This window comes from Aotus nancymaae, unplaced genomic scaffold (genome assembly GCF_030222135.1).
Source record: "Aotus nancymaae isolate 86718 unplaced genomic scaffold, 86718_ANA_hifiasm-v0.15.2.pri h1tg000031l, whole genome shotgun sequence".
Taxonomy (NCBI): Eukaryota; Metazoa; Chordata; class Mammalia; order Primates; family Aotidae; genus Aotus; species Aotus nancymaae.
The window spans coordinates 4,448,217-4,469,139 of NW_026988444.1; the positions used below are offsets into that span (position 1 = coordinate 4,448,217).

General features: G+C 51.4%; 1 protein-coding gene across 4 annotated transcripts in view; it reads right to left on the bottom strand.

The window, feature by feature from the left end:
• HDAC4 (histone deacetylase 4) overlaps positions 1-20,923 on the bottom strand; it is a 355,366-nt gene that overhangs the window by 197,363 nt on the left and 137,080 nt on the right. The window lies entirely within an intron of this gene.

The following is a 20,923-nucleotide window of genomic DNA, read 5'->3' on the forward strand; positions in this document are numbered from 1 at the left end:
GAAAGAAGTTTTCAAACATGACAAAAACTCACATCAGGTCAAATGACTGCCAAAAAAAGTCCACTTTTTATCTAAAGTAGATAATTCCCAGCAGAGCCAAGCCCTGCCAGTCCTTAGAGATGTTCCATATCCAAGGGCGGAAACAATGGCCCTGGAGACTGGAGAGCACGCTCTTGGGATCGGAAGCCATCCTACGCTAGAGCTGGAACGTGTGAGGCCAGCGTGGACTGCGGGAGCTCACAGGCGAGGCTGCTCTTGGGCAATGCAGAGACCAAACGTGGGGGCCAGAAATAAAAATTAAAATTAAGACAACAACCAAACACCACGGGTACCTCTCCAACCAAGCAGCAGCTCCTCCCAAGCGGCAGCTCTAAAGGTTTTGAAACAGAAGTCAGACACTGGGCATATCTAGGGGCGGGAGAAAGGCTGGCAGATCACGGTTACACCTTAGAAGCAACCACCAGACCTGAGCAATCGTCCCAAGCCTTCACACATTCCAGGGCTTTCTCAAAGAACACGACAGCCGAGGGGATGGCCTGGACCCCAGACTGTAAACTTAACGCCACGCCTCGAGAGAACCTTCACTGCAACTCAGAAAGACGTCCCAGGTAGTGATGGGAAGTACCTTGCAAGCCTTTTTTCCTAAAAATAAATAAATGCTCATTGTGTGTGTATATATATTTAACCCAAATCCCACTATAAATATTTTCAGAAACAGCAGAAGGCACTTTGGAAGATCTGAATGTAGCTGTAGTCTTCCAATGGGAAGGGCGGGAGCAGGGTACTCGGAGTGGGGGGGAACCGCCCTGTTCAGGGCTCTGCAACAGCTCCTGCAAGAACTGCCCCGCCGTGGTCAGCTCAATGCCCCTCCGTAGCTTCCATCTCAGTAAAAGCCCTGGAACCACAAGTCTGGAAACCACGAAGCCTCCTGGTGGTTAGCAGCAGCAGTGGGGCCAGAGTCCGGCTCACGCAAAGCTCCTTCTTGAGTCTGGAAGTGAGCCGCTTATGCCCAAGCCTGAAAGGGGATTCCCTCTGGCACCAAGTTCATAAATGAGGCCTAATTACAGGTTACTTGTACTACACTGAAGCAGGAAGACACATCAGATCTCAGTGCAACCAATTCGACTTGTAAGTCACCATACTGCAGTGTTCCCGTAACCACAAGCGTCAGTCGTGTTTCAGGTCACGGTGCAGCTCAGTGGGTGTTGGCTCACCTACCTCTCTGGGCGCTGGGCTGGGCCGTGTCCCACTTACCCTTCAAGAAGACACTGATCACACACTCGCACTAGCGGGCACACCAAGGAGAATGCCGTTCACTAAGGGCACGTGGATTTCCCGCGTAAACCAGACCATGAACTTAACGTGTCCAGTCCTGTCCACTGATGGGCAGGGTGGTTCTGACACCAGCCAAGTGGTACCAACTGGGCGTCCAGTGACCCAGTTCCACTCTGTCACTAACTGCCCGGAGCTAGCACACACACCACAGCCTAGGGGCTCAGGCCCACAGGCGGCCCCCATTTCACACACAAGTCCTGGACTTCTGAAGATCGGCTGTAAACCAGGGGTTCCCACAAGCCCCTCTCAGGTTCTACAATTTGCTAGAAGGGCTCACAAAACTCAGAAAAAACACTTTACCATGTTGACGGATTTATTGTAAAGGATGCAAATAAACAGCAACGTGCAGGCAGGGCCGGGAGGGGCCCGAGTGCCTGGGCTCTGTTTCAGCACCACCGAGGTCAGCAGGTGTGGCTGAACATTCTGCCCCACTTGCCTCTGGGTCCTGGTGACTGGCCCCATCCCAAGGCTACCCAGGGGTCCTGCCCTAAGCAATCTCCTTAGCATGATCTCAGAAGCCCATGAGCAGCACTTCCTTAGGAATAATGAGAGGCTCTCTTGACACTCAGGAAGTTCCCAGGATCCTAAGAGCTCCCTGCCAGAAACGAGGACAAAGACCAGACAGGTTTTTTTCTTCCACCACACGGGGATGATGCTTGTTCTCGCTGTGTGCCACTGGGCCTGGCTGGCACCGTAACAGCCTGTAAATTCAAACCCCCAACACTGCCATGTTCGCATCTTTGCAGAATGACATGGAAATGCTTGAAGGGAAACCGTTCCGATGTGGCACTGGGTTAATAGGAAGCAACGGCTCTCAAGGAAAGGGGCAGCCATGTGGAACTGTCGGAAAACAGCAGGCATGTCTCAAGCACACGGGGCCTGGGAGAAGGCGGCACAGACGTGGGTCTCAGTGCCAGATGCCCACCCCACATGTGGAGGCACCATGAACCCCAGGTAGCTGGAAGCATGGCCACAGCCTCTTTAAGACAAGATCCCGGCTGAGCTATCCCCGGTCATCCACCTGGGGAGTATGGCCAGTGCCACGTCCCTCATTATGAAAGGGGGGCGTGCAGGGCAGTAGCCATGACTGAGAAGCCAGACACTAAAGGTGTTTTGACAGAGGTGGCTGGTGGAACCAGATCCTGGGTCAGAGCAGAGGCAGTGAGACTGCACTTTAAAGGTGCAGCGGCCAGCAGGTCTGGGAGCCAGCTTTGGAACGGACCTCAACAAAGCACAGCCAATGGGGCAAAGAACACCCGTCACCAGGGTGAAACGGACAAGCTGCGGGACACAGCCAGCTGGAACGCGTGACGGCATCCGTCAGTGTGCACAGAATATTCTTAACACCGTGCCTTTTCAGACACCATATTCCAGAGTGAGTTAAAATGAAATTAGTGATGAGAGGTGGAATTTCCATATTTATCTGCCTCAGGCTGAGGAGAAAGCAGTGCTAAGAACCTAACGCTTAAAAGCAGGAAAATAATTAAGATGGGAATCAAAGTACCACTTCCTCATCACACACCTACTGCAAGCGGGTTCCCCCTTATCTGCTTCCGCTTGAGAATCTATTTTTGGAAACCCCGCTGGACAGGATGATACTGAGTGTCCTCAAATGGCATTTAACCAGGCGCACGCTCAGAGGGAAGCTGGGAGCACGGGTACCTCCGCGTCCTCAACAGCACGTGACATGCCCCATGCGCTCAACGCGTCCACAGTCCACTGCGGTGTCCGTGTCACGCTTGTGAGGAGTCCCTTTCAAGCCAACAGGACCCAGCATGAACTGAGCATTGGGTGAGGCTCGGAGTCTGCCCACGGGAGGAGTAGGGATAGGACAGACAGTGCTTCTGCTTTTCAGAATCCACCTCGTGTGAGACAGGCAGGTGTGTCTAACCAGAAACCTGGCCTTCCGGAGCCAAAGGAACCTTACTTTCACCCGGATGGCCCAGGCCCCTCACTTCACACTTGGGGAAATGGCCCTAAAGGGCTGTGCAGTTTGACAGGATCATGGAGTGAGCACCAGCCGGAACCCAGGTTGGTCTCAACTAAACCAGCGCCTGGTGTGACGCTGGACCTTAAGCAAACAGGAACCCACAAACACCAGTGCCCTTCACCGGGGGTTCCACGCCACAGCGCTGGCACACAACAAGGGCGGTATCTTGGGCCAGTGAAGGCAGCACACGGAAGCCCCACACACAGGCTCCTGGACTGGAAGCGGAAGGGAGCGGGGAGGAGCTGGGGTTTCCGTCCTTGGGAAGCAGCGTCCTGCCTGGGACCACCTGGTCCTGCCCGGGTCAGGGTGAAAGGGTGTGTCTGGGAGGTTTCGTTTACCTTTTCCGGATGACCAAACACTGATCGTCTTTTTACATGTTTATGGGCTTTTTTTTTTTTTTTTTGCTATTTTGGATTCATGTGTTTTTGACCCTTTTTTCCCCCAGTTGGGTTGTCTTTTTCTTACTGAGTCAGAGGAATTATTTAAAAATTCTGAACATTAATCCTCTGTCAGTTAAATGCTGCAGACACCCTCTCAAAGGTCCTATTTCTCCATCTTTTAAAACTTATGCTTTTATGTTGGGTTCAAGAAATTCTTCTCTTCCTGGAGGCTGCACAGATATTTTAACATATTTTTACCCTGTAACTTTGCAGTGTTCCCTTTTATACCTAAGTCTCTCATCTACTGGCACAGACGTTTGTATACGCTGTGAGGCAGGGGTTTGGGGTAGGTTTTCCTGTGAGAACAGCCAAACGTGCCCTCAGTGTTGCTAACAGATCTTACCTTTCACCACGGATCAGCAGCATTCGTGTCCTCAGAAGCCAGATCTCAGTCCTACTGGCCAACTTGCTTCTGGCTTTGCCAATAATCACACTGTCTTCACCACCAAAACTGTACAATAATTCTTAATATTGGCAAGGCAAAAAGAAACCTACTTTTTTCTTCAGATCATCTTAGACAAAAGTGGCCCTTTACTCTGCCTCATAAATTTTAAAATTAACTTGTCAAGGTCCACCAAAAAGGAAGGAAGGAGGGAGGAGGGAGGGAGGGAAGGAAGGAAGGAAGAAAGGAAGGAAGGAGAAAGAAGGAAGGAAGGGAGAAGGAAGGAAGGGGAAGGAAGGAAGGAAGAAAGGGAGGGAGGGAGGGAGGAAGGAAGGGAGGAAGGAAGGGAGAAAGGGAGGAAGGAGAATGAAGGAAGGGAGAAGGAAGGAAAGGAGAAGGAAGGAAGGAAGGGGAAGGAAGGATGGAAGGGAGGAAGGAAGGAAGGGAGGAAGGAGAATGAAGGAAGGAAGGGAGAAGGAAGGGGAAGGAAGGAAGGGAGGAAGGAGAATGAAGGAAGGGAGAAGGAAGGAAGGAAGGAAGGGGAAGGAAGGAAGGAAGGGAGGAAGGAAGGGAGAAGGAAGGAAGGAAGGAAGGGGGGGAAGGAAGGAAGGAAGGGAGGAAGGAAGGGAGAAGGAAGGAAGGGAGGAAGGAAGGGAGAAGGAAGGAAGGGAGAAGGAAGGAAGGAAGGAAGGGGAAGGAAGGAAGGGGAAGGAAGGAAGGAGAAGGAAGGAAGGGAGGAAGGAGAATGAAGGAAGGAAGGGAGAAGGAAGGGGAAGGAAGGAAGGGAGGAAGGAGAATGAAGGAAGGGAGAAGGAAGGAAGGGGAAGGAAGGAAGGAAGGGAGGAAGGAAGGGAGAAGGAAGGAAGGGAGAAGGAAGGAAGGAAAGGAGGAAGGAAGGGAGATAGGGAGGGCAAGGAAGGAAGGGGAAGGAAAGAAGGGAGAAGGAAGGAAGGGGAAGGAAGGAAGGGAGGAAGGAAGGGAAGAAGGAAGGGAGGAAGGGAGGAAGGAGAATGAAGGAAGGGAGAAGGAAGGAAGGGAGAAGGAAGGAAGTGGAAGGAAGGAAGGAAGGGAGGAAGGAGGGGAGGAAGGGAAGGCAAGGAAGGAAGGGAGGAAAAAACTGTGGCTGGGACAGGACTGCATCTATCTTTTGGGGAGAAGATAATATTTACAGTATTGCATCTTTCAGTCCATGAACATGGGCTATCACCTTGTTTCATTTCTCTCAGAAATGTTTCAGAATTTTCAATGTAGAGGTCTTGAACATCTTTAGATTTATTACTAGTTATTTGATATATCCATTTCAATTTCTGCTTGCTTGCATATGGAAATACAATTAATTTTTACATATTGGTTCTGTATTGTAGAATATTCATTCCAATCATATTTCTGTAGTTATTCCGTATTTTCTACATACAGAATCATGTCGCTTATAAATAATGGCAGTTTTGTTTCCACCTTCCAGACCTCACGCCTCTTCTTCCTTAGTCTGCTGGCTCAGTCCCATGGTGCAGTACTGAAAAGAACGGTGATGAAAGGCAGCTTGGTCTTGTTTCTGATCTTACAAAGCACGTTCCCGTGTTTTATTGGAAAGGGTACTGCTTGCTGCCGGTGTCCGACAGGTAACCGTCAGATTAAGGAAGCTCCAGCCTACTCCCAGTTTGCCAGGACGTATTTTTAAATCATGTATGTTTGCTTAGCTGTATGAAACTTTTCTGCATCAATTCAGGTTATTGAATAATTTCCCCTTCCATCTGATAACATGGTAAAACTCTTTTTCCCACGTCAAACTAGCTTCGCATTCCTGTGATAAACCAGAGTGGTCAGGCCCAGGGAGTAAAGTGGCAACAGCCTGGCGCACCTGGGGACCTGGGGTATACGACACTCTTTCCCACGCTTGACTCTGAAGACTCAGAGACCTCAGGCCCACATGTCAGCCTTAGAGCCACACTTCAGGATTTTGTTATGAGCACAAAAGGAGAACTGGATGGATGAACATTCTGAAGTGTGTCTGGTGGGGGACTGCTGACATTGACGAAAACACCGAAACGGCTCTGACCCAAGAGTCGTATGCACACCTCCCTGTGCTAACCGAGCTGCTTTTCAGACACGACGATGGAAGCTCAGGGCTGCTGGGAAACAGTAACTACTCGGTCCTCATTGCAGCCAATCTCCCCGTCTTTTCCTACTTTTCAAACAAAGGTTTTGTTTTAGAACAGCCATGAGTTGACAGGAAAATCAAAGATAGTAGAGAGATGCCATAAGCTCTGCCCCCCCATCCCCATCATTAACATCTTACACTGGCACGCCATGCTTAGGGATCGTAAAAGCCTGCACTTGATTCAGATCTCCTCCGCTTTTCCCGGTATCCGTTCTCTGTCCCGACACCCATCCGGGATCCTGCCTCTCTTGGCTGTGACAGTGTCTCAGACCTTCCTTGTTTTCGATGACCTTGACAGCTTCGAGCAATCCCACTTGGGTATTTTACAGAATGTGTCTCTACGGGGGTTTGTCCCAGGGCCTCACTGGGACTTCAGGGACCCAGCCACGTGAACACCCTGGCAAGGGCTGACGTCAGACCAGGGGAGCCCAGATACCTTCAAACCTAACTTCATGGGCAATAGCAGAATTCCCAAGGTTTAAAGAAAGAGCTTAGCCTTAGAACAAAGACAAAAGAAACCACTTGGCTCTATTGGCTGGGGCAAAATAACTTGTCTTTTGCCTGAATAAAGAGGGAAGGAAAATGCCTCTGCTGGGAGGACTGGCCATGAGGAAAACAGCCTCTCGGGCTGCAGCAAACTGGCAGGTGTATGTGAGAAAGTCCTGCTCCTGGCTCACGTGCCCCACCAAGACCTGCATCTCTGGGAGGGCATGGTGCAGTGCACACTCACAAACCTCCCCTTCGCACACCCGTGAGTCCGTGTGGAGTGAAGCGGGTATCTATTGGGTTTGGGGCCCCTATGCCGTCCTCTCGGGGCTCTAACCTGTGAGTCCGTGTGGAGTGAAGCAGGTATCTGTTGGGTTTGGGGCCCCTATGCCGTCCTCTCGGGGCTCTAACCCGTGAGTCAGTGTGGAGTGAAGCAGGTATCTATTGGGTTTGGGGCCCCTATGCCGTCCTCTCGGGCTCTAACCCGTGAGTCAGTGTGGAGTGAAGCGGGTATCTATTTGGGTTTGGGGTCCCTATGCCGTCCTCTCGGGCTCTAACCCGTGAGTCAGTGTGGAGTGAAGCGGGTATCTATCTGGGTTTGGGGCCCCTATGCTGTCCTCTCGGGGCTCTAACCCGTGAGTCAGTGTGGAGTGAAGCAGGTATCTGTTGGGTTTGGGGCCCCTATGCCGTCCTCTCGGGGCTCTAACCCGTGAGTCAGTGTGGAGTGAAGCAGGTATCTATTTGGGTTTAGGGCCCCTATGCCGTCCTCTCGGGCTCTAACCCGTGAGTCAGTGTGGAGTGAAGCAGGTATCTGTTGGGTTTGGGGCCCCTATGCCGTCCTCTCGGGCTCTAACCCGTGAGTCAGTGTGGAGTGAAGCAGGTATCTGTTGGGTTTGGGGCCCCTATGCCGTCCTCTCGGGGCTCTAACCTGTGTGCTCAGCGGCAGCATTTTACTGGCACTTTGATGCCCTTACTCAATTAAATTATAAAAGGGAGCTCAGTGGACTGAGATGTCATGGCTTGGAGACAAAATGATCTATAAGGTCAGCCAAATACTCAGACTCCCCCTAGGTCCTTCCCCTGACGTGAGCCCCCAGAGGGGTCTCCACCATGTGCTGCCCCAAGCAGGACCTGCACCTGCTCTGGCCTCCTCCCAGCTCAACCTCCTGCTTTGTGGGTGACGCCAGCAGCCCCCGGCCCTACCGTCAGCCCATCCTCCCTCCACTGTGCAGCCCACACCCTGGCACTACACCTGGGTCTGGTGGATACAAGGCACAGGCTTGATGCTCCATAAACTTGCACCCACCCACCCGGGCCTCCCTGGGGGCTTCTGCTGAGGGCCTTGAGCATCCCAGGTCACTAGATTCTGCTTTCCCCACTGTGCAGGTTACTGAAAATTACCAAAGTTCCATAACAGTGCTTGCCTCTGCCCATTAATAGAAATTAAACTTTAATGAGTAAGTGCTGTGAGCTCCTCAGGCATGCCAACATAGTTTATGTGTATTTATTAGAGAAAATGAAAATGGAAAAAGATTCTTTCCCTAAGCAATATTTTTCCTTCAGGGTAATCAGGCAGTCTTTTAAAATGTCAAGGATAACCTAAGAAGTATGCCTGCTGTCTCTCCACTAAGAATCACAACTGGCCGCAGCTGCGGGCTTACAGGAAGTGCGGGTCTGTGGAACTGCTGAAGGACACTGGGCTGGGTATAAGCAGTCAGGTCTCGAAACAGCAAATCCCAGGACAAAGGACTCAGTGAGGTGGAGATGGGGCAGGGGATTCCAGATATGCCCGCCTGTGCCGATGTTTTGGTCTGGATTTGAACAACTGGCTGTAAAGACAGTTTTTAAGACAACCAGTAAACATTAACCATCACTTGGCATAAGGTGAGGTTTAGGGACCATGATTTGTCCTGTTGAGTGCTACAACGGGGTTAGATCTGGCAGAAATACACATTCAAGTATTTAAGGGATGGTGCTGTGGCCTTTGAGATGGGTTTTAAATTCTCCAGAAAACAAAGGTGTGGGGAGACGAAGTGGTCACGGTGGAGAGCCCCGGGGATTTCCTGAGGGCGGCGGCTGTGAGCCCTCACTCCATGCACTGGTCTCCTTCCTTTCATATGTGTTCGAAACTTTTCATAACAGTTTTTCTAGAGATGCCAAGAATAAAGACAAGCCCGCCCCCACCGTCTACTCAACAGTCTGTCTTCTCTGAGCACCTGCTAGGTCATCTACCTAGCTTGTTCCTTCTCAAATATCCCGCCAGTCTTCAGTGTGTTCCCAGCCCCTGTGTGTTCAAGTAGCCACACACATCTGGTTCATAGCTCAGCGAGCAGGCCCTGAGCGTCTGGGAACGTGAGAGTGAGTGACACAGCGGCCTGGCCCCAGCCCAGCAGAACCAGGGACCCACCCCGGCTGCCTGTGTCTGGTCCTGCCATGGGGCCTGCCTGGTGCCAGCGGCTGCCCAGACATGGGCCAAAGGAGACCACAGAGGGACAGGAGTCTGTGGGGGGGACAGAGGAGACCGCAGAAGGGGAAGAGGAGGCCTGGGTAGGGGGACAGAGGAGACCGCAGGGGGACACCTGGCTGCTCTCATGTGCCCAGCCCGGCTTGCTAACACCTGCAGCTTAGTCGGATGACGGGACAAAAGGTCAAACTGAGCCAGCCGGACATGCAGATTCAGAGGCAGACAGAGCCCGGTGGAGAGGCGAACATGGGCAGGAGTGAGCCAGGGAGGAAAGGGAACAGCAGGTTACTCGAGGATTTTCCCAGGGAACATGTGGCAGTGGAAAAACGCCGCCTCACCCTCCTGTTTGCAAAACAATCCACGCACCCTGGAGGTGTGGCAGAGGGAGAAGCACAGGGGCGCCATGAGCCATGGCACAAGGAGCAGTGTCGGGAATTGGAAAGGGGGCTACCCAGGGGCCGAACAGGGCTGTCCTATCCCCACAGCCAGAGAACAGTGTTTGCTGGAGGCAGTCTCAGGGCCTCTCCTACACAGTTCCACGGGGCCTGGCGTGGCCACGCTGCCTCCTCCCTAAGTAAGACCACACAAAGCCAGCTCTCAGCTGCCCCTACCTACACAGTGCCACGGGGCCTGGCGTGGCCATGCTGCCTCCTCCCTAAGTAAGACCACACAAAGCCAGCTCTCAGCTGCCCCTACCTACTAAGTGGCCAGCTCAAGCATTCATAAGTGATTTAGCAAATCAAGAGAAAATGTCCTCGCCTGTCTTTGAAAACAGCATTGGGAGGACTGTCCTGTTCTGGACGGTCTGCTCCTGGGAGGATGTCCACTGCCCAGTGGAGAGGGCACACGGGGGTGAGTCACTGCACAGCCGCTCGGTACAGCGCAGGGAGCGTGAAGGATCACCTGGCGTGCACGGTGCAGGCTCCCCAGAGCCGTCTGGCAGCTGCTGGGTGATCCAGAGCTAGTGGGAGGAGCCACACCCAACAGACGTTAAACAGGAACACTGCAAAACACACACGTAGCATCTCCACGGCTAATGGAAAGTCATTTTCTGGGTAGGTTCCCTTCAACTAAGTTAATGATGAAAGGTGACGCGTTGCTGGTCAGGGCTGGAGACAGACAGGCTGTGCGGTCCGCCCGTGGATAACCGCGTTCCCTCGCTGCCCGGCCACCCGCACACTGGGCTAACTGAAAGGCCTGCGTTTTCACGCTGTGCCCACTGCTGTCTCCCCTTGGGCATCCTACTTGCTAAATGAACACCTCTTCACTCCCAAGAAGTCTAACAGATATTCGGCAATTCCTACCTGGCTTACCCTCCCTCTGTGTGGGAGGCGGCCCTGCAGGGTTTGGGGTGAACGTCTCCTCCCCGTCGAGTGGAGATGAGGCTGACGTGGGAGCGAAACTCACACAGATGAAGAACGAGGTGCACAGTAGGTGGAGGCAGGAGACGCCCTTCTCCCTCCGCGTCACCTTCGCTTCAGTGCTGCACACGGGGCCCTCGCCCTCCCCACCAGGGCATCTGATCTGCACAAGCTGCTCACGAAATGTGAGTCAGCAACGAAAACCATTTTGTAAACGGAAGCATTCTCCCAAAACATTTTCCACACCTCGGAGCATCACACACTCGCCAAAGGTGCTGTGGTCAGGTGGCGGGAACTGGAGAACAGGTGCATGTGAACAAGCAGCTCAGGAAAAATGAGTCACTAGTTCATAACAATAAAGCCCAAGTGGCTATTTGCAGAAAGTCTAGGCAGGCACACTAACTGCGCGGCTGGCCGGGAGCATCAAAGCCGAGATCTGTCCCCAGGGCAAGGCGGAGAACAGAGGGTGGGTCCACACACTCTCCTCTCCACAGACCAGACTTCCAAGCACTGCTCATTTTCTGCGTGGAAAAAGGACCCTGTGACGCCAACTTTAAGGTGGCATTTCGGAAGTGACCAATCTGTGGTCAATGGCCAGAGAGATGGGGAGAGAGTGAGGCTGGGGGGTCCCCCAGCGCCCGCAGCCCTCGGTGATGGTCTGCCGAGTCAGGCTGACCCCACCAGCAGCTGCCCAGGGGACGGCCGGGCTGGTGGCCTCACCCAGCAAAAGTCTGCTCCAAGGGTACTTCAGCCAACAGACCCCTGGGGTTGAAAGGCTTACTCCTCCAGCACTTTCTCGGATGGTATTTGCCTCAATTCACTGAAAATATATTTCATTTTCTAAACCAAACCGCCTCTTGCTAGAACTAAACTGAGCATCCTGCTTACATTCTAAATGAGAAACAGCGGCAGCTAACTGGTAGCGGGCGCTTATGATGCTCAGGCACTTAGCTCCGGGTCTCATTCAGAGAAGTGGTCCTCACGGTACTCGCCAGGGAAATAACCGCCAGACACACTACCACTGTTCCCATTTTACAGAAGCTGGGGAGATGATAAAGGCGACCTTGATCAAGGTTGGGACCAACAGTCAAAAGCAAGCTCCCCCCACTCTTGTTCTGCCTCTCACACGGACTCATTCAAGCTTCAAGGTCACATCACATCGCTGGCTCATTCGTTCAAGTTTTGCCGAACAAGCTATTAAGCAACTGTTGCAATTTTGGGGACACGGGCTTCTAAGTCCCTGCACACGAAACTTCCACTGGTGAAGAGGGGATGTCACATTAGTATCAGCAGACTGTGGGGATCATGTGCTGGAACAACCACCATGCAGGCAGGACAGGCCGGGGCTGCTCCTTCAGACAAAGTGACCTGAGAAGGCCCCGAGAGGAGGCAGCGTTTTGAGCAGACACCTGAGGGACATGTGGGGTCAACCATCCCAAGGAGGTGCACAGGACGCGGCATCAACAGCAAGGGCAAGGCCTGGGAGGGGGACGAGCCTGCTGGGTTTCCATGGGGCAGGCAGAGGAGACGAGGCCGCAGGTCATAAGGCCACAGAGAGGACCTTCCATTCCGACTTCAGCCACTGTGCAGAGTGTTGTCCAGGGCAGGGAAGGGGCTGCAGAAGGCGGGGGAGGTCGAGGGAGAGCTGAGCAGATTCCTGGGTCCCGGGAGGTGAGGGGAGTGGTCCGATTGTGAGAGATGGGGAAAGGGATCCCCTAGGACTCTGATGACTCGGTGTAGGTGTGTCACACTCACGGAGGAGGGGACAGATGAGGAAAGGGATCCCCCAGGACTCTGATGACTGTGTGGGTGTGTCACACTCACGGAGACGGGGACAGATGAGGAAAGGGATCCCCCAGGACTCTGATGACTCTATGTGGGTGTGTCACACTCACGGAGATGGGGACAGATGAGGAAAGGGATCCCCCAGGACTCTGATGACTCTGTGTGGGTGTCACACTCACGGAGGAGGGGACAGATGGGGAAAGGGATCACCAGGACTCTGATGACTCGGTGTAGGTGTGTCACACTCAGGGAGGAGGGGACAGATGAGGAAAGGGATCCCCCAGGACTCTGATGACTCTGTGTGGGTGTCACACTCACGGAGGAGGGGACAGATGGGGAAAGGGATCACCCAGGACTCTGATGACTTGGTGTAGGTGTCACACTCACGGAGGAGGGGACAGATGGGGAAAGGGATCACCAGGACTCTGATGACTCGGTGTGGGGTGTCACACTCACGGAGGAGGGGACAGATGAGGAAAGGGATCACCAGGACTCTGATGACTCGGTGTAGGTATGTCACACTCACGGAGGAGGGGACAGATGAGGAAAGGGATCACCAGGACTCTGATGACTCTGTGTGGGTGTCACACTCATGGAGGAGGGGACAGATGGGGAAAGGGATCACCAGGACTCTGATGACTCGGTGTAGGTGTCACACTCAGGGAGGAGGGGACAGATGAGGAAAGGGATCACCAGGACTGTGATGACTTGGTGTGGGTGTCACACTCACTGAGGAGGGAAAGACAGAGAGGCTTGCATGGGGAAAAGCATGCTGGAAATCCAGAATGCAGATCTGATGGAACCTGCTGATTTTAAGAGAGCCATTCACCATTTTGGAGAGCAAAGACTACATCTAAACCTCCTTTGAATCATTGCTTTGTGACTTTCTCAGGAAAAAAAAAAATCCAAAATATTCAGAATTTGTGTCAATGCTTCAAATTCAAGTTCTCCACTTCCTACATCAGCAGCTACTTCAGCAGCGTCCTTTACTGCTGCCCAGAATCTGTCTAGCCAAATCCTGCCCCAGCCTGGGCGGGGCTCTAGTCTTGTAAATTATTATTCATTCCTTTAGCTGAGCTACTAAAGAAAAAATAATGAGGAGCTTAATATTAAGCAACACACACTGCACTCAAAACTTTGACTCAGGAAAGAACGTGCACAAAATATGCGTAAGCAGTGAGAACGTGTCCCACGTGTCAGCTGGCTGCCGCACACCGGTTCTGCCGCCTCTCACCCCGCGACAGCTGCGCTCCTTCCTACTGTGACGCGCCCTCCACAGGGAAGCCGGCTTCAGGGCGTCCCGCCTCTGGAAGGAGCCGGCGCACCGCTGCCCGCGGAGCATGTTCCGTGACGGCCCCCGCAGCCTCTCCCGTCAGAAGAGCAGGGAACACGCAGGGAGCACCCTGCTCCGCGTCTCCTGTGATGATGCACAGACGTTCCCTGGTTAAACAAAGCACCTGCTTTCAGTCCGTGTCTCCGACAAGCACCACCAGGAGACAGGTGTGTTCTGGATGTCACGTTAGGTCCTGAGAACCCAGCTGATGGGTCACAGAGCCGGCCCTCAGGGGACCGAGAGAAGACGTCCAGGTGATAACATCATTGTGTCTTCCCAGGTCTCCAACCCTGCAGGTGGCTCCCCGAGACCCTAGACCACTTCACCAGAACAGGGAAGAACAAAAAATTGCAGGTTGTGAAAATGTGACATGAGCCTCGGATGGTCCAGAGCCCCACATGGCCCAGCGCCAGGCAGTCGGCTCCCCATGCCCTCCTGCCACTGGGGCTGCCACTGGCTCGAGCCTCCAGCAGCTCATCTTGGGGCAGACGCAGTGGGTACAAAATCCAGAACTAGTCCACATGGCAGGCCATCCTCCTGGAAGCATCCAGAAGCTGCCACGGGTTCAGCGTGCACTGGCAGACATGACACGGACCTCAGGCCTCCTTTAGAGGAATGAGGCACCTCGGCCTCTCCAAGGAGAAGGGGCCAGAAGAGGCACTTCCTCCCTGGGACCTGGACAGAAAGGATGATTGTCACCCTATGGACTGCCGTGTTCCAGCAGAAGCCCGCTGCCAGGGGCCACAGCAAAGCAGGAGGACAGCAGACTGGCTCACGGGCCTCCCCAGCAGAAGAGCTGCCAGAGATGGGACTCGGGGGTGGTTTTCCCTCACCCTCGGTGGGATCCTCCTGCTACAGACACCGGGCATCTGCCCACGTGTGTTCGCACACACCTGCCACACCTGGTTCAGCTCGAGACCTGCATCAACATACAGGTGCAGCCAGCACATCTGGAAAGAGACTCGTCCGCCAGCACCTGGCCCTGTGGGCCCCGTCAGCACCCTTCGAGGATGACATGGAGTGGAGACGGGCCTTTCAACATGAGTGGCTTCCATGTCCTCGACTTTAAAAGATTTCAAGAAGTTTTACTCGCCTTAATTTTGGTGCTACCTAGTAATATACAGCACATAGTTTTATTTTCATATCTATTTCCTAAATGTTTTAAAACAAAATTTTACTCTAAACAGTGAAGGTCGGGGGAGACACACAAATGCTGCTGCTGCTGATGGTGTAGGTGACGTGGGCAAAGATCTCCATTCGCAGCCAGGCGTGGTGGCTCACACCTGTAATCCCAGCACTTTAGGAGGAATGAGGCGGGAATATGGCTTGACGTCAGGAATTTGAGACCAGCCTGGGTAACATAATGAGACCCTGTCCCTACCAACAATACGAAAGTCAGCTGAGTGTGCTGGCCTGCACCTGTTGTCCAGCTATTCGGGCGGCTGAGGCAGGAGATCCCTTGAGCAAGATCACATCACTGCACTATAGCCTGGGTGACAGAGCAAGACCTGCCTCCAAAAATGAAAAATAAGACAAAAATAAAAAGCTTTCCATTCTCCACGCACTGACCCAGCTGTAACCACGCGGTCCCTGCAGTCCTAGCTCTTGCTTGAGACGCTCCAATCTACGTATTTTGGAACACGCTGCACAAGGCTCATTATTCACTGGTATAAATGTACGTTTAAGATAATCACATCATTATTATTTCATTCAATAGTCCTCCAGCACACCCCTCCCTCCAACAAAACCATCTTCTCCGGATCCTCAAAGAAGCAGGTGTACCATCTGCGGAAATCACCGTTCCATTTCCGTTATGCACAGTATGAAAAGACTCCACACAGCACAACCTCCCCTAAACCAGGATGAACTCAATCTCATCATTATTCCTTTTTATACAACAGAAACTTCAGTTCCTAAATATACAGTGATTTCTTTGTATTGCATTCTATTTCCATCTTCTAAAAATATAGCCACCACCAGGAGAAGCAATTTGCTGCTGGAGGTTCACTATGCTAATGTCACTGACAGGATGTGGATTTCTGTCCCTTCCAGACTTTCCAGCTTGTGGTTTCCACATGACAATTGCCATGGTGGCTCCGGGATTCTGGCCGGGAGTGTGGGAGCGGGACTACCCAGCATCAAAGCCGGGATCCACTCCCAGGAGCCCGTGATGCCACATGAGCCACCTGACCAGTGTGGGCCTCACTGTCCACAGCCAACAAAAGAGGCACTTCCTCCCTGGGACCTGGACAGAAAGGATGATTTTCAGTGGCCTGTGGACTGTCGGGTTCCAGCAGAAGCCTGCTGCCAGGGGCCACAGCAAAGGGGGAGGACACGACTGGCTCACTCACACCCACCACACCTGGTTTACCTCGAGACCTGCATCAACTTACACGTGCACCCAGCGCATCTGTAAAGAGACTCATCAGGGGCACCTGGCCCTTCGGGCCCCATCAGCGCCCTTCGAGGTGGATGCTCTCCACCTGACAGGACTGAGAGGACTGGACTGGCCACCCACAAATGCACTCACAAGCCACAGCACCACAGATGACACCCATGCCGCCACAGACACAGCCCACGCCGTGGGAGCAAGTCCTCTGACTTCCCCTCCATCAGCATGTTGCCTGAAAGCATTTCTTAGATTTTAGCAGAAAGTTAAAGAGAAAAATCAAAAGGCACAAGGGGCAGAGCAGAATGAAAAGGAAGCTGTTTCCTCCAAGAGCTTTCATGTCCCACAGAAGTTCCTTCTCGAGGATAGGAAAGTGGGGAGATGGTTCTGTGCCCGCCACCTCCTCCCCTTGCTTCCCTGACAAAGGACAAACACTGCACCAAACCAGAGGGCAGCCGACTTTCCAGATAGCCAGGAGGTTAAAATGTTTCCATAAACGATTTTCCAGGTTTTACATGCTCATACTTGTAAGAACACAGCTATCCAAAATTTTAAATTATAATCCCTTATCTTCTGTTTAATAAAGTTATTTTTGAATTAAAAAGTAGAAATACGATCATTTCTCTCCCCACTCCCTGACACGCGTGCACACACACCCTTCAGACCCAGACTGTTCTCCACCAGGAACGCGCCGTCCGTGCCTCACCGGCCACTGCTTTTGCAACACAGGGCCCATTGGCCATGGCGGCCCGCGCACTTCCAAGCAAGCTTCCTGTGTACCTGGCGGTGTGCCCAGCAGAGCAGAGGCGCTACACGCATTTCCCTCCCACTTCACACACGGCATTCAATTCATGACAGATTGTCATCTTCTCCTAAGATGTTAGAGTCCTGGGAGCAAACTCACTTCCTATCACTCCATGTGCCACTCAGATGATAAATCTTGTACCGCTGTGTTACTCTGGTAAAAGTCAGTAGAATTACAGGGCAAAGAAAACATAGAAATGATATCAAAATACAACGAAATGCAGCTTTCTTAATCTAAAACAAATTTCTTGGGTTTTATATCCATAAAGTCCCGCCCGTGGGCATGAAGCTGTCTTTAATTAAGGTGAACACTGCTCTATGCTCTGTTATGACTGATGTCATGCTGAATATTCAGACAAGCAGAAAGAAGGGCAAGGTTTTAACTCAACTCCAAGAGAAGAGGAACTGGAAAGCGACAGTGGCCGCACCTGTTCTCCTTGCTGCAATGCTCTGAATTAACACCCGCCCGTAGTAAAAGCCAGTTTTACACTCCGAAAAACGCAGGGCCCCCTCATGTCCACAACGCAGAGCTTCAGGACGCACCACGCCAACCAGAACTTTAGTTCCCAAACCTCGTCGCACTGCATGGATGGGAGCCCTCGCTTCCCACCGTAAGCATGGATAAATGGTCATTATTAAGACAGAATAAAGTCTCACCCTAACATCACAGACAGAGTCGAGCTCAGAAGAAGACCTCAATTAACAGAAAGGAAAGAACACAAAAGGCAGCCCGAGCGGGTGCCCTGAGACCCTGCGGCCTGTTCCTGGGGCCCAAAAGACATCAGAACCGGAGACAGGACCAGGGACCGGGTGGGCAGGAGATGTGGCCGTGAGCCTGCCTTGGACAGAGAAGTGGGAACTGAGACCCCTGTGTCAGGGCAGAACTCCTGGAGGGCTGTCTGGTCTTTGAAAAGAGAACTAGAAAATTCTACCCTCCAGGCCAGGGAAGCAGTAGAGGGTTGCTGGAAAAAGGCTTCAGAGAGAATCCAGGACCCTAAGCCTGGGCCCTGTGGGTGTGGCCTCCAGATTAATATGATTTGAGTAGTTCTGGAATCTCAAGTCTAGAAATTAAGGTAAAACTAGTCTAGAACCTGGGAAACCCTGTAGCCCCAAGAAGACAAAGAAAAATAGTTCCTTAGGGCTACACCCACAATCCACAGCATACAAAACACACAAAGAAGGATGAGAGGGAGGGAGAGGGACGTCCCCTCCTGAAGACCTTACCATGCAAACTTCACATCACAAATGATAGATGACAACAACCCACCATGTGGGAATCAGCAAGAACAAAACAGAGAAATGACTTCAAAAGGCCCACAAATATTAAAACAACGTGGAAAAGGCAAACTGCACTGAAAACCATCCGTTAAACGGAGAAAAGAAACTGTAATGGAGGAAAAGAACCCCGGAAAACAGGAGGTGAGAAGTTTTTAAAAAGAATAAAATGAATTTTCTATAACTGAGAAGAACAAATTAGATCTAAAGATAAGAACAGCAAATTAGACATAGTTCAAGATCAAACTAGATCTGGATAACTAAGCAGAGAGGAAAGGCGAGAGGCGAGGATCGAACAGCAGGACGGTCCAGCACAGACCTGGTGCGAGTTCCTGAACAGGGGAGCAAATGCACAAATGCAGCATTAAAACAGCAACGAATGAGAACACGCCAGAACTCAGGCAGAAGAGTCCTTCCATCTAAAGAGCATGCTAAGTCTCAGTTAGGATGAATAAGTACGAATCGACATCCAGACACAGGGCAGTAAGACATTTAAACACAAAACAAGGAACAAGATGTTAACATCACCAAGGTAGGGAAGTTAGATGATCCAAGAACGCTGGATTGAGAGCCAATGTTTCAACAGCAACAAACACAGCCAAAAGAGAATGAAATGTCTTCAAACCGCTGAAAGACACAGCAACCTGCATTTCTGCACCCATCTAAACTACCACCTGAGTACACGGGAAAACAGAGACATTTTCAGATAAACAAACTTGAGTACTTACCATTCAGAAACCATTGCTGAAATAACATGGGATTATTTCAGAAGGAAGAAAATCATATCCCAAGTAAAAGAGTGAGATGATAGAAGCAATGGTAAAACACTAGGAAATCGTGTAAATACATATTAATAACTACTGAATATTCAATTAACGAAACATTTCATACAGATACTGAGACTGTGTGTGATCCTGTTTTCTCACTCTGTGTGTGTGTGCGGTGTGTGTGTGTGTGTGTGTGTGGTGTGTGTGTGTCAAAGTCACCATTTAAAACACCTGGTTGGTTTCCTCTTAAGAACAACATAAACCTTAAAAATAAAGGGCTTCCCTTTTTCCTTTGACAGCTAGGAAACTCAGAGCCGAATGTTTTTACATAGCTATTCAGGCTTTATGACATGCATTTCTGGGCTCTACTTCTCTTTGAAAGACCATCATTTTTCCTTTGCTCTGATTCCTTTATCTTTATTCTTACACAGCCTTCATTAATGAAGTGAGAATTAAGCACAGCTGTCCCTGAAATCGTTTGCACAGGTACCAAAGCACTCGACACAGCAGCACACCACGGTCTTGGCTTCTTCTCATTATTAGGAGGAAGAGGGGACCACTGGAATATGGCGTAGTTTGAGTAACTCTTTGCAAAACTCTGCTGAAACAGAGTTCAGTACCACTAAAAGCAGGGCACGAGCTCAGCAATCCTACTTTGAAACACAAAAAGCTACCAGAGCATGACTGACAGCAATCATTGCCATGCACATGGCTACTCTTCACGGGCTCCACTTGACATCACGTTTGCAAGTCGGAGAGTCCTCCTTTGAAAACAGCTACACACTCAGGCAAAAGCAACTCTTTGTGAGAAATAATCAGCAAAAGATTGCTTATCCTTTCTACACTCAGAAATTAGTTAAGAGTAACCAGCTCTTGGAAAAGGATAAACCACTCTATGCAAATACTCTTGCAAAGGTTCTCTATTAATGCAAGTATTATGTTTGTCTTTTACTTTAATGCAAATAGCATCTGTTCTGCATGGTCCACGCCATCACTTTGGATTCTGTGTGAGCATCTCAAGTGTGTTCCAGCTGCGTTTCAGACTTTGAAACAGATTCTGAGAGACGCAGAGCCACAAAAAGCGGGTCACTGAAGAAAACAGAAAGCAAACAAGTTCAGCGGGGCTCCTTCCAGGAGGCTTCTTTCTCTTTTAAGGCAGGAGAGAAACAAATCCAAGAAGGGATTCCCAGATTTCCTTCTGCCGAGGTTTGGCTTTATGTGTGGGATTTTTCTTTTTTAATAGTTTTGACTAAGGAGAAATTAGGATTGCTTTTTCGATAAATTCCTTTGCAGGGAAAAGAGACTCAGAACAACACATGTGGGAAAGGACAGGCTGGGTGGGGCCAGGCTGCCACCCAGAGCACTGACCCAGCGCCACGGCGGGTCCCAGCCCCTCCCAGAAGGCCAGGACCTCACCTCGGCCGCATCTTCCTCCTCTCATGGAAGGTGGTGGCCATCCAGAAGGCTCCCTGCCAACATTGCCTTCCTCAGATCACGGCACTGACACTGTTCTATCTCCGCCACCAGACAGAGAGGTCCTAAGAGGGGCAGAACCTTGTTGGGTTTTGTGTCCACGACCCTGAAGTAACGACTAGTTCAGCAGCAGGAGAGACAGATGGGCGGATGGCTGGATGAGTAAATCAGACTACCCGTGGGGAAACGTGATTCGGGGCAATACTGACCTGTCTGTCATCCTTCAGGCAGCAGATACAGTCAGCTTCCAAACCTCTACCCAAGCAAGGAGATCTGAAAACAGTCTGACCTCAACATGCTCATAACACTCGTTTCCCCATTCCATCTGTGCAGAGTGCAGATGCGCTGCCAGTCGGCTCCACGAGACCAAGAGTCTGCGTGGGACAGCCTAGGAAGGCAGAAGAACCTGGGTATTTTCAGATGTCCCTCAACAGAAACATCAACTATCCCAAAACTTGCTGTTAAAACTCTAAAATGTCCA